Raw genomic sequence first — 13,445 nt, forward strand, 5'->3', positions numbered from 1 at the left:
TCTTAGCCACAATCATGAACATTCAAGTTTACTTTTATAATGCTTTTATATTTCCCAATTTTGAAAAGCTTACATGATGATGGGTCAGCTAATTTAACTTTTTATCTTTTATTACATACTGGGAAAAAATAAGCTTCCAAAGTAACTTCTTCAAAAGCAGAGCATTTATTTCAAAGACTAGAAATAAATAACAAAATCAGTGACCCTTGTTCTAAAAGTATGTGGTAATGATAAATTTTGATATTGTTAATGAGCCACATGCTAAGATCTAATAGTTTTAGTCAGAAATTTATTTTCCTTCCAGACTTGGATTAGATACAGTCTATATATATTAGACATTTTGATGATGTTGGTTATTAAAAACATAAAGTTAGTAATAAATTTACTGCACAGTAATGAGTATTTTATTTTGGTAAAATTACTGTAAGAATTTCTCTATAGTATATAAGAGGTAGATAAAAAATTTCACTATAGGTCATTTGATATGAATTAAATGTAAATTAAAAATTGAATTTACTGTACTTAATTTTATTTTTTAGATTGCCAGGGTAGTCTGGAAAATGGCCCCATTAGAGCATGAAGAGGAAATACACTTTGAATCTTTTCCAAGATACATGTGCAAAATATTACTTATTCTGTATTAATCAGAAATCATATGAGGGGTTTAGTCACACTACTTACTAGTAGTTTAGCATTCAATGTACAAGTGGACTTTTATGTCCACCATCTTATCAGCAAATTTTAAACTAAAAAATTCAAGATAAAAGAACGAAAGCAACACACAACTCTCCAAATTTGGAGAACAATTCCCAGAGAAACTTGCAGCAGTGTGAGAAGCTTCCCTGGTGATACTTATGCAATGCTTATTCTATAGTGGCAGTTTACAAGTACTTTTCTCCTTTTTAACTTTTTTGAGATCTATCTCCATAAAAAAGATATGCATATAATGTTTAAATAATAAAACACTCATACTTTCAAAGCATTTCAGAAAAGAATAGCAATGATTTAAAGCCTCAGGTATTCCTTCCTAAGTGTATCTTCCACTGCCTCCTAATCTCTACACTGATGTTGCCTTCTTCATCATTCTTTTTCTTTTCTTTATTCACAATAGCCTTGGCAATTTTTAATGTGAAATGTTTCATGTCAAAGAGGGTATACAGCATAGATGTTATATAATTTATATGTATATATGTGTATATTGTAAGCAAGATACACATGCTATTCACATAAACACAAAATAATACATATACACATACAATAACAATTGTTTACAAGTTTGAATTAGTTAAAAATAAAGACATAAACTCCGAGAAGTTAAGTAAATTAACCTAATTTTATTTATCTAAAATTAAAAGAGGACTTGGATCCAGATTTTTAATTCTAAATCTACGGCTCTTTCAAAAAATGCCATGATATGTATAAGGGTTATCTTTAGTAAATAAATACTTGATCAAATATTTCTAAAAATTCAGTTATGCTCTTAAGTAAATTTCTATATTATTAAACACAAAATATTGTTACATGTCTCTGCCAAATATCTCATTTATTCAGACTATGAGCAATGCTTGGTGTGTATCTGAATTTAGGTATCTCTTCCCATAAATCCAAAGCCTTCTAAAGTCCCTGACCCTCAGTTTGGGAACATGACTCTAATCTAGTATAATCACTTAGTTTTGAACTTCTTTGGCAATACAGTACAACAGTTATTTTGTTCTATTTATAAAAGGAATCAATCGTTTGAAAAGACAGTCTCTTTATAGTAAAATCCAAAGTGGGATGTCAGATTCTGCTTCATGTGGGAGACATATCTTCCAAACGCTGCATGAGTGCATAGATAAGAATATCCCACAACTAACCAAGAAAATAGGTTAAAGTCAAAGTTCACTTAGTGCTCTCAGAGTTTTTAACCTGCTTTTGGAAAAAAAAAACACTAAGTCACTCTACTTTTGGCAACTTTCTGTAATGGAATTTTCTCTTATAAGGGGCAGTCACAGATCATGAAAACAGTAAAGCACTTGAACAATTAATTTCATAATAGTGCTATGCTGACTAGAACTAAAGAAAGTGGGTAGACAATCTTCATAAAGAAAAACTGCTCTATAAATTAACAACTAATATAAACTTGTCTAGAATATAGCCATACATGTAAAATTTAGAATTATGCAAATGTCCCCTCATTTTTTACTAAACCAGTAACTATCAGAAAAATTTTTCCTTTATAATCCGGTATGAATTTTGCATGAATTTGCCTAAGTCTTCATTGTATTAATTTCATAGTTACAGGTTACCTTGGATGAAGCAGACCACAATGACGTTTTAACTCTTAACTCCTTGAACCATCTAGCTCACCTATAGCTTCCAGTAAGCTGAAAACTTCTTTCTTAAGTACTTGTGTCTCTCTGTTCTCTGGGTTTTCTTCAGCACCAGGGACCTATGAGAACAACTCCAGAGGCAACCTTAAACCAATGACAGTGATTAAATGCCCAGCTTTCTTCCTTCTTCCCTTCCTTCCCCTTTCCACACCCCAGCGGGGTGACTCTAAGGCATGTTCAATATGGCTTCTTATAGAGTCCCCAGCAGGACTGGGCTCCAGCTGCCCTCACTAATAACCCATTCATAACATGCTCTTTATTATCTTATCTCTCTTACAATCTTACTTTTCCCTAGTCCATTGTAATCATTCCCAGGATTGACTTGTAACTAAGTCCCTGTCAGTGTCTGCTTTTCGAAGGACTCAAACTAAGATAGCATTCTCGTTGATTTGCATCACCTACACCACCACTCCCACCCCAGCCACTCCCACCACCACCATCACCAGTAACACCGATTAAACTCTTCTCACATATCAAACATGATTCTAAATACTTGACATTTATTCATACATTTAGTCCTCTCTAAAAACCCTTGAAACGGCTATTTTTTATTATTCTTAGTTTAAAGATGAGAAAAACCAAAACACATAGCAACTAAATATCTAGCTTAAGTTCTGACATCAGAATTTGCACTAAACTAGTATAGTGTACCAATTTAAACTTTTCTTTCTTTGCGAGCATATATGTGTAGTTTTTAAAACCATGGCTTTTTCCTTAAGTGACACTCATATACACATTTTCTTTAATTTTCACAGCTAGACCCACTCTGGTATTCACTCAAAGGAGCCCAAACAAGCATTTCTGCCATACATTTGCAACACTCCAAGTTCATGTGTGCACAAGTCCTATAAGATTTGGGTATGACAGGTGTTTCCTGAAATGGCCAGTCATACTTTATACGTTGGTCTGATAAGCAGATCACTCAAGAGAAGAAACATAACTTGAATGTACTTATAGGATCCTAGATTTCAAAAGTTTATAAGACAGCAAGTAGGTCTTGATAGGTCACATATGCTTCTCATTTGGTAAATTTATTAAAATAGCCTATATTTTAAAGTAATGGCATGGCAGAAATGGAGATTCTTTTCTATTCTTGGACAAACTTTTAATTTCTTGAGCAGCATCAAGGATAAATCTCACCATCAATAAGTAATAAATTGCTATCAATGACACAGTATCTATGTATTTAGTAATATTAAAATGTTATTTTATCATAATACATATCAAAATACATATAAAATCTGTATGTATGTATAAGCAGGTACACGAGTTATAATCTTAAGAGTACCTTTTACACTATTAATACAAAATGCTACTGCTGTCTTTTTTCCTTCTATCCCTCCCTTCAAACAACAGTCTGTTACATTTGAAAAGCCATTACAAATACATTTTTAAAATGTTAAGATGAGAACCAGATTTATTGACAAGGCACAGATTCTTATATTGTTCAGAGTACATATAATGATGTCTTGAAATTAAGGTAAGCTAAGAGAGCAAAAAATTTGTCATGGTTTGAGGTATTAAGTAATGATGTTCACATATATATTTGGTGGTTTATATGATGCCAAAATGAATGTTCACTCTCAGGGAGATTTGTCAAGTGATATATAAACTTTGGCTTTGCTGCTCTGTGAAAATTATAACTCTCCCAGATGGAAAAATGTGTTAAAGTATATATTTCCACATCTTTAAATCTATATATTTTTTTCCTTCAACTACCAAATATTTTAAGAACTTATATGTATCACAAAGATATAAAGTGACTTAGGGGTGCTAAAGAAATAGCCAATTTATTCCATATACTCTGAATCTTCCAACAGATGGCATATTTTCAGTAAATAACACCTAAATTGTTATCTCGCAGATGATCAACACCTGATAATTGGTGGCTAGACACATTTCTATTTAAAACATTAAATTCTACATCTAGATAAGGCAATATCTTTAAACTTCTGTAAATTTTCCTTTTTATAATTATAAAAATAATTTATATAAAGTTATATAAGTTATCCCTATGAATGTAATATACCTTCATTGGTATATTTATATTTAATGGATTTAATATCTAGGCAAAATACTTTCCATTAGTCTTTTTTAATGCCACCATTTGCTTAGACTTAAATGGCGAACAAGATAGAGACGATTTACTTAATAATTAAATACTTTATTTAATTTAACTTATTGAATATATTTTCATCGTGAACTGATCAACACTGATATCTTGGATTTCTTCCCAACTCTGCTACAACAATTTTTTTTTCCTAAAATAGTAAACTATATCCAAAACTTGCCATGATATACAATGAATATTTAAAAGAGTTATCTGCTACTTGAATGCAAAATGTAGTCAGACATAATATACGAAATACCATATTACATAATATCAAAATTAGATCTGATGTTGAAATTACAAAACTATCTAGTTCATCTCACTGTCAATAAGAAGGAATAGGTCCTATTTCAGGTTCTTGGACCCAATTTCCCAATTTCCAGCCTATGGAAGTTGTGTTTCTGTGTGTGTGTGGGGGGGAGTGGGGCGGTTTCCCCACACATCCAAGCAAGCTCTGACACCACTTTGGTGTCCTACAATTCAACTTAATTCTGACACTATCTTCCCGGAGATAACATCAGGTTCCACTGGTTGAGAGCTCAGTCCCACAAGAAAGACTACATGCCCCTCTCCCCTCCCCTCCAGATGCCAGAAGCAAGCCCAGGTTGTTACCTGTACTTTTGACCAACTGGCTATAAATCAGCGGTTCCCACAACCCTCTCCTTGGGTGAGATTAATTTGCTAGAGTGGCTCACAGAACTCAGAGAAACGCTTTACACAGTGGATTACTGGTTTATTATAAAAGGAACAGCCATATGGAAGAAATGCCTGGGGCAAGGTATGAGGAAAAAGCACAGAGCCTCCACGTCCTTTCCAGGCACACCACTTTTCCCAAATCCCCACATGTTTACCAACCCTGAAGCTCTCCAAATCCTGTCCTTTTGGGGTTTTATGGAGGCTTCATTATATAGGCATGATTGATTATCTCATTGGCCATTGATGATTGATTCAACCTCTAGCCTCTCTCCCTTGAAAGTTCCAACCCTCTAATCACTTGGTTGGTTCTGGCAACCAGCGCGCAACCTTTGGTGCACTCCAAAGTAACCTTCTAAACATAACAAAGGACACCTTTGTGGCTCTCATCACTAGCAAATTCTAAGCGTTTTAGGAACTCTGTGCCAGAAATGCATGTTTTTTATTATGAATCACAATATCAATTTCCAAATCAGGACAAGCAGTTAAGAAACTATTTTTAAAGCAAAAATATTAGATAAGATACCTTAGCAAGAAGTGGTAATATCTATATTTTACTTCCTCCACTTCCTCCCCACTGGACTAAAGTTTGAAATAAAACTAATTTTTGTCATAAAATGTTTGCACATTTAAAAATGTACACTTTTTTGTAATGGGTGCACGTATTTTTGATTATAGCTAAAAATACAGCTTTGCATTTAGAACTAAAAGAAACATTTTAACATTTTTCTAAGGCAAAAGAGATTAGACAAGTAACATCACTTGGAAAAGTGATTATTGTTTTCTGAAATGTGGACTTTGTCTTGTTTTGTTGTGAGTAGGGAGGAGATACTTCTCCCAAGAACACCTAAAGCCATGGCAGCCTCTTGCCATTTTAGGCTCCTCACGACAAGAGAGCATCAAAGAAAGAAAGGGGTCCCACAGCAGCAAGGGTATTGGACCTCGATCATCATAAGAAGATAAGGCTGCCAAACCCAGACACGGACAACACATGGAATGTGTTTATTAACCATAATGGACCAGCTCATTATAAGTCTATACATCACCTATCTGCTCATCTAACTCCCTCAATTTATCTGTAGCTATCAATATATCCATCCATAATCATTAAAGTGGTAAAGATCCTGCAAGGTCCTCTGCTTCTCTGATTTAAATCTTTGTGAAGTTTTGTGCAAGTCAAGTAGAGAATAATGTCAGAAATAGCAAAAACACAGTTTAGCCTTTCTCTAATGTTACAAGTTGTAGAATCTAAAACTCAGGCCAAAGTCCTTGATTTTCTTTCTTTAATTAATAAAGCACTATTTATGCTATTTTCAATTACAGAATAATCCAATATACTGTGATTCAAATAGTCCTCTAATAATACACAATCAGTGGTTTTAGAATTAAAAGCAGGCATGTTTTAGCTTTGAGAGCTCCTACTTTTTAAAATGTTTGGGATATCTAAAAAGAATTTTTGCTTAAATTTGTTATCTATGCCATTCCCACTGCTCCCTTGTTTTATATACAGGGAAAAATTATACAACCTTTACCCAACAGAAATAGTGCAGTTGATGGCTTTAGTTGTAAGCCTGTCACCTGCACTATATTTTTTGGATAGTACCCATCAAATATTGACTACTTTGAGACAATGCTGAAAAATAACACTTAAATCTGATAAAAGTTTCTTTTAATATTTCTATTCATTTGTTTATTGTTTGCTTACAAACTGATCCATATTCATAAGCTTTAAAAGAGACATCATAAATAGTTATGTTGGATTTTTATATGTTCATTTATTTTTTCAAAAAATATGTCTGTGCAACATGAAATATTTAGGTTGAAAGGATATAGTGATGACCTAGTGTTTTTAGTCACTGAGAAGTTATCTTGTGGGAGAAACTAATATTTAACAACAAGCTATAATGCAGTATGAAAAATGCTGTAACACCAATGACAAACATCTAAATTTAACAAAATGAGTCAAATGAGTCCTGAAAACCCATAAAAATATGTAGGAAGAGAAGTATAAAGAAACTTTCAGAAAATGATATATATAAAATAATGTATGTAATTTGTACAAAGCAATTATTTACATATTCAATACATTTTTAGTTAGGGTACATATTTGTTGATTTGTTGTCTACCAGACTCTCCAGAAAATTTCTATGCCACCCACGTTATTTCTGAAGTTAATTTCCAAATTTAAGCTGAGGCTTGTTAGGTATTCTTTTTTGCAATCCCCCAAGCAAGAACCGTATAAACTTTTCAAACAGGGCTTACATATGTGATTTTTTAATTTAAATTTCTATTTTTTGAGAACTTTAAATTTTAAAAAAGTTTTGCTTTGAAGAAGTCATCTGTTCCTATTGTTTATTTGTCATACAAATTCCTAATCCTTTATAAGAACTGTTTGCCTTGGCATTAATTAGACTCTATCAAATGAAGGGTTGAAAGATGGAAGAACTTGGCAGTGTGCTGATTGCCTCATATGCCCCAAGTTATTTTTGAATGCTTTGTATATAGAAATATTTTCAATATAACTTGTAAATAATTTTTCTCTAAACTGTGCCCACTGCAATATGTAGAGAAAAAGAGGTCTAGTAAAAATGAACATGGAATATGAACCAAAAAAGCTAGATTGGAAATCTGGTACAAGTAACAAGGCCTGGAATTCCATAGCTGTCTACGAATTCACTGCATAGATCATCATGCAGGTTAATTTTTGGATATCTGATCCAACTTCTCTGTGGTTATTGAAGAGCACCAGCATTTTCTAATGCCTGTATTTTACCTATCCCTTCATAAACACATGCTCTATTTTAGTTGCTCGTGTTCCAAGCTAATGTCTGTCTTAAAAGTAGAATATAAATAGACTATTTCAAAACATTAGACCATAAAAGGTAGTTAAAGCCAAAAAGAGATAGAGGGTTACTAAGAGAGAAGAAACATCTACAATAGGTAGCCTTTGTGCGCAAATAGTCAAGAGACTTTTCAAGAGACTGAGTTATTTAAAGTTTATATAAGTGAAATATATGAAAAAATGATGTATAACTCCCTTCCCTCCAAAGTTAATCTATGTGGTATTTATCAGTTTATTCAGAATTTACTAGAAAATCTCTGATGTTTCAGAAACATTATAAAAGCTACCTCCTTGAAATGGGAAATCATATTTTTATAGGAATAAATTGAACTTCAATGTTAAGTATTAAATTCACTTAAATACTTGGAACTTATACCTTAAGCTTTCATATCCTAGGTAAAATTTGGATTTCAATTGAATAATAAATACGTAGAAACAAATGGAATTTCAAATACCATTTTCATGAACATAAACTAGGGAACATAAAGCTCATAAATATTATTTTGGGGTCTCTTACACAGCCAGCAGATATTAGTAGGTAATATAAAAGGTAGGGCAAAGTAAATATAGAACAAAATTATTTTTAAGAACAAACAAAATTGAGCAATTCATAGAAGAACCATGTTAACCCAGTTTGAAAATCACTTGACACGAATGTGGTGACAGTCAATCAAGCACTAAATGATGCTGTAGGAGGAAAAGTATAATTTAAGCATATAAATTAATTCATCCAAATATTACTTATTAGCTCTTTCTTACTCTTACAATGCCATTGACATGATTCTTTTTGTATGGTTTTCTTTCTACCAACCTATCTGGTTCAATTTCATAGTCAATACAGAAACATTAATGTACCTTTCTCAGTCCAATTCAGCCCACATTTACTGAACATTATTTATGCCATATAATTTGCTAGAATTTGGGAGCATAAGAAGTCAACCCCATTATTGTGGAAAGAGACAATCACAGAAGTTCAATTTTTTGTGGTTATTACTATGATAAAGTTGTACAGAGAATGATGGGGTTGTTCTGGGGGAATCCGTGAGTCGAATATTGAAGCAAATATAAAAGTTAGCAGGATAAGAAAAAACTGAGAGATGATAGTGTTGACTAGAGGAAACATTTGTGAAGGCACGGAGCTATGAAACATCATCTCATAAAGCAAATGCATGATATTTAAGGCAAAGAGTCACAAAGGATGAGCTACGGATATAGACATTTCTTGTTGACTTGGGTTATATCCTGTATGTGATGGGAACGCAATGGATATTTTCAGCAGGCCACTGACAGGATCAAGTTTGTGTTAAATGAATCCTTCTGCCCCAGTGTAGATGATTGGCTTGATTTAGGTAAGACTTCAGGCAAGGAGACAAGTTATGTGGATACTGAAAGGGACAAGGCATGGAATGATGAGGGCTTAAATTTGGTCCACGGATAAAGACACATAGGCAATGAGGCTTACTGGAGAGATATCAAGACTCTATTAGAGGAGAATGTGAGACAGAAATTTTGAAATAAGAGCTGAAGTTTTGAGATTCTGTTAGTGCATGTGACGTAAACTGAGGTAAGAAATATTGATGGGAAAGGTTGTAAAGAAAGATGAATACTTTAAGTTTCAGTGGCTTATAGCATATCCGGTTAAAGGTATCGAGAAACAAGACACATTATTCAGAAACTCTGTCATGTTTATGTGGAATCAAATGTATAAATGAGATAGATGGCTAGAAGAACAAGAAATACCACACATGTATAAAAGGAAATTGGGGGAGGAAAGAGACCTGAGTAGCTCAACTGTTTACTGTGTGGAGACTGAGGAAGAGACCAGGACAGGATTGTTCCACTGATTCTAGAGCAGTAAGTTTTAAAAAGGAGGGCGACGTCAACAGTGTACAAAGCAGCTGTGATATTCAGTAAGATAAGAATTGAACAGTATCAATAGGATATTGTTTCAGAGTTTGGGAGGCATTTCAAGGAAGAGCAGAAGCTAGGAAAGGTGAGCTGAGGTGTGAATGCAAGATGATGAGGGGAAGATACTGAGTATGGACTAAAACAAAGCTTGGCTGAAAAGGAAGAGTGACAATGAAACTCATCTGATGTTTTCTCTGCCTGTCCTCCCTCTTTCTACCCTTTGATAAAAGGTTTTCTAACACTCTGCTCTGTTGATTATAAGCAATTTCAGAGTTGAAAGTGAAACATTCTTAAAATCATTCCTACCTCTTGAAGTACTCTAGGAAAAAGTAAGTTACCCAATTTGTAATTTAAGGGAACTCAACCAGTAAACAAACACAGAACTACTTTTTATAATACTGGACTTTTGTTACATAAAGGACTTTAAAATATTTAAGAAGTGATTTAAAATGCTTTACTTTGCAACATCTTCCTTCATATTTCCATTATTTTCATGTTAAAGCTCTTTTGAGAATTATCTCAGGAAAAAAGTCACTAGAGAATACCCAAATACAAAAGAATATGAAATTGAATACAAAATGGAAATAAAATATTCAGCAAGCATTAATGCCTTTAAGACAATAGTATCTGGAATTCCATGGGACTATAAATACAAGAAAATAGTTACGGTTTAATAACTCATCCAGTTGCATCATTTCCAGACATGCATGCTCCACCTCATGTATGCATATAATGTAGTCGTTTGAGCAACTTATTATTTAGGTCAACTTTCAAATGGGAATTCAATTTGTATTGCCCTATTCGTTCTGAGTCTATGATTTCAAATAGGAATCCTCTTAATTCCCAAAGGAAAGAATCATATGAAGGCACAAAGTGGCCTAAGAAACTAGATTGTACTTTCAAATTTACTATGTCCTATAAAAATCATTAATGCCAAAATTAAATTAATTTGGAGAAAATTTGGCAACAAACAGAAAAAATGCATATGTATACGAACTTTGACCCAGCAATTCCACTTTCTATTTCCATGACAAGGCTATTCATTTTAGCAGTATTTGTAAATGTTTCTTTAAAAACAAGAAAGAAACAAGAAGCCCAAAGGTAGCTGCTAATATAAACTAAGGAACATTCATAATATAGTCTATTAAGCTATAAACAATGAAGAAAATCTCTCTATGCTGCATGGAGTGATCTCCAAAATATATAGTTAAGTGAAAATAGCAAAGTAGAGAAAAGTGTATATACTTTTCCATTGCTTATCAAAGAAGGCGGGGGTTCATTTGAATATATATACATACATGGACACATACACACACATACATATACACACATACACAATGAATATATCTATGAACACTTTCTTATATGTAAAAGTAGAAAAAAATATACATTTTAAAATATTTACCCACAGAAGAAGAGAGAGGAAACCAGGTGTAGCATGTTGGAATTATTAGATTCCGATTAGATTATCAGATTTCTCTGAATATATATAGTTTTATAACTGATTTTAGAACCATGTAAATATTTTGCACAATTATAAAATAAAATTTAACTTAGGAAAGGAAATTCTTAAAAAAAATTGGAAAGAAAAGGACAATGTGAAATTTTACCTTCCTCTCTCCACCAGGCGCCACAGTTATAAATGGGGAAGAAATTTTGGTTACAATTCTCACCTTTTGTCTGCTCCTGCTCGTTTTCTCAGCATCCAGTCTATAGGCGCTGGAGCCAGTGGGCTGTGCCAGCAGTTCTCATCCTGGTCACTAGAAACCGTAGAAGAGGAAAAATAATTTTCCCTTCACCCTTTACAGTGAGTGCTTGATTGAGACCCTTTTTTCTCTAGGGCACCTCATAAATGGGTAAGTTTACCTCGGTTTGAAGTTCTACACTGTGGCCACTGTAGTCAAGATTGTCTTTAGTAAGGTTAACCTACTTGTTCAGCCTTAAAATGGTACTCACTTGAGGCCTCACACTGGACCCAATCCAGTTTAAGCGCAACCCAGTCAGATCCCAGACCCGGTCCGGCTTCTGAGTCGGCACCGGTCCGTCCCTAGACCCGGTCCGGTTTCTTCTGAGTCGGAACCGGTCCGTTCCCAGACCCGGTCCGGCTTCCCGGTCAAAAGCGATTTTCCCTGGACCCAGGCGGGTTTCTAAGTCCGCCCCAGTTCAACTCTGATGAGTTTTTCAACCCAGTCCAGAACAAGAAGTGCTCAAATAAAGTCTGAAAGCTCCTAACAAAAAACCTGCAGAGTTAAGCTCCAGGGACTTGCCCTCCACCTCCAGAGGCAGCAGGAAGCAGCAAGCTCGCGGGACTTAGCAGGTACCTGGGCCTGGTTGCTCAGTGCGCCTAGGCGCTGTGATGGGGGCAGGGGGCTGGGGGTGGGGAGTCATCTCCTTCTGTTCCCTCTTCTGACACCAGGACTGTTAAAAGATAAACTGAGACATATTAAAAAGTTTTCGTGGAAAACTTGATTCCAGTTGGGCAGTATCCAGTCCAGAAGAAAGAAGGGAGTTCTGAGGATCTGCACAAGATGAAAGACTTTTATAGGCAGAAGGGAGAGGGAGCAAGAACGTTATATTAGGCAAAAAAGCAGTTGGTTATTGCAAGTTAACTTTCCTTTAGGGAATGGCGTGGATCTATCAGGCAGATTGCTTAGTGCCGATCCGGTGATTCCTGGTTGACTGGTTTAAGATTCATTTTGGGGAAAGCTGAAGCTAATTAAGTTTCAGTTTTGTGATGTGGCACTTAGCATAAGTGACTTCATTTGGGGCCTGCTGTCTTGTTTTTAACAGGAAATATTTAATTGTATTTTGACTCATACAAACTATAAAAAGTGATGAGACATTCAGGAAAACTTTATGGATATTTAGTGATATTGAAGGAATATTGATATTCTTATTTTGGGTCTGGTAACAGTACTGTGATTTTATCTTGGAAAAGTAAGAGTTGGCCTTTTAAGATATTTATTGATGTTCGGATAAATGATATTACGTCTGGAATTTTGTTAATATAATGAACAAGGAGGAATAGGTAGGGATACATTTGAAATGAACTTGGCCATGAGTTGATAATTGTGTGATGGGTAAATGAGGGTTTATTCTACTGTCTTCTTTATTTTAACCTGCTTTTGAAATTTTCTTTAATGAAAAGTTGAACATTTTTAAATGATTTTTGAATTTCTGAATGGAATTTCAACATTAAATGAGCTTCAATTGAATGTAACTTACCCAAATTGAAATCAATTGATATATAAATAAACATTACAGAAATAAGTTGGAAGAAACATGCAACTCTGACAGCAATTAAGAGAAAAAAATACAAAAGAAATCTTACTTTTTTATAGTTAGCCTGGACTAATTTATCTCTAACTCAAATTTGTTTATGCCTAAATAAATATGTGATTTAATTCAAACAATAGGTTATTGACTGAATGTTTCTAAACTTTCCCTCAACTTAGCAAACAGTTCTTATTTAGATGTGGTTTTCATAATCTTAATTATCAATAGGGTAGAATGTGTTCTT

This window comes from Hippopotamus amphibius, chromosome 4, assembly GCF_030028045.1.
Source record: "Hippopotamus amphibius kiboko isolate mHipAmp2 chromosome 4, mHipAmp2.hap2, whole genome shotgun sequence".
NCBI classification, from domain to species: domain Eukaryota; kingdom Metazoa; phylum Chordata; class Mammalia; order Artiodactyla; family Hippopotamidae; genus Hippopotamus; species Hippopotamus amphibius.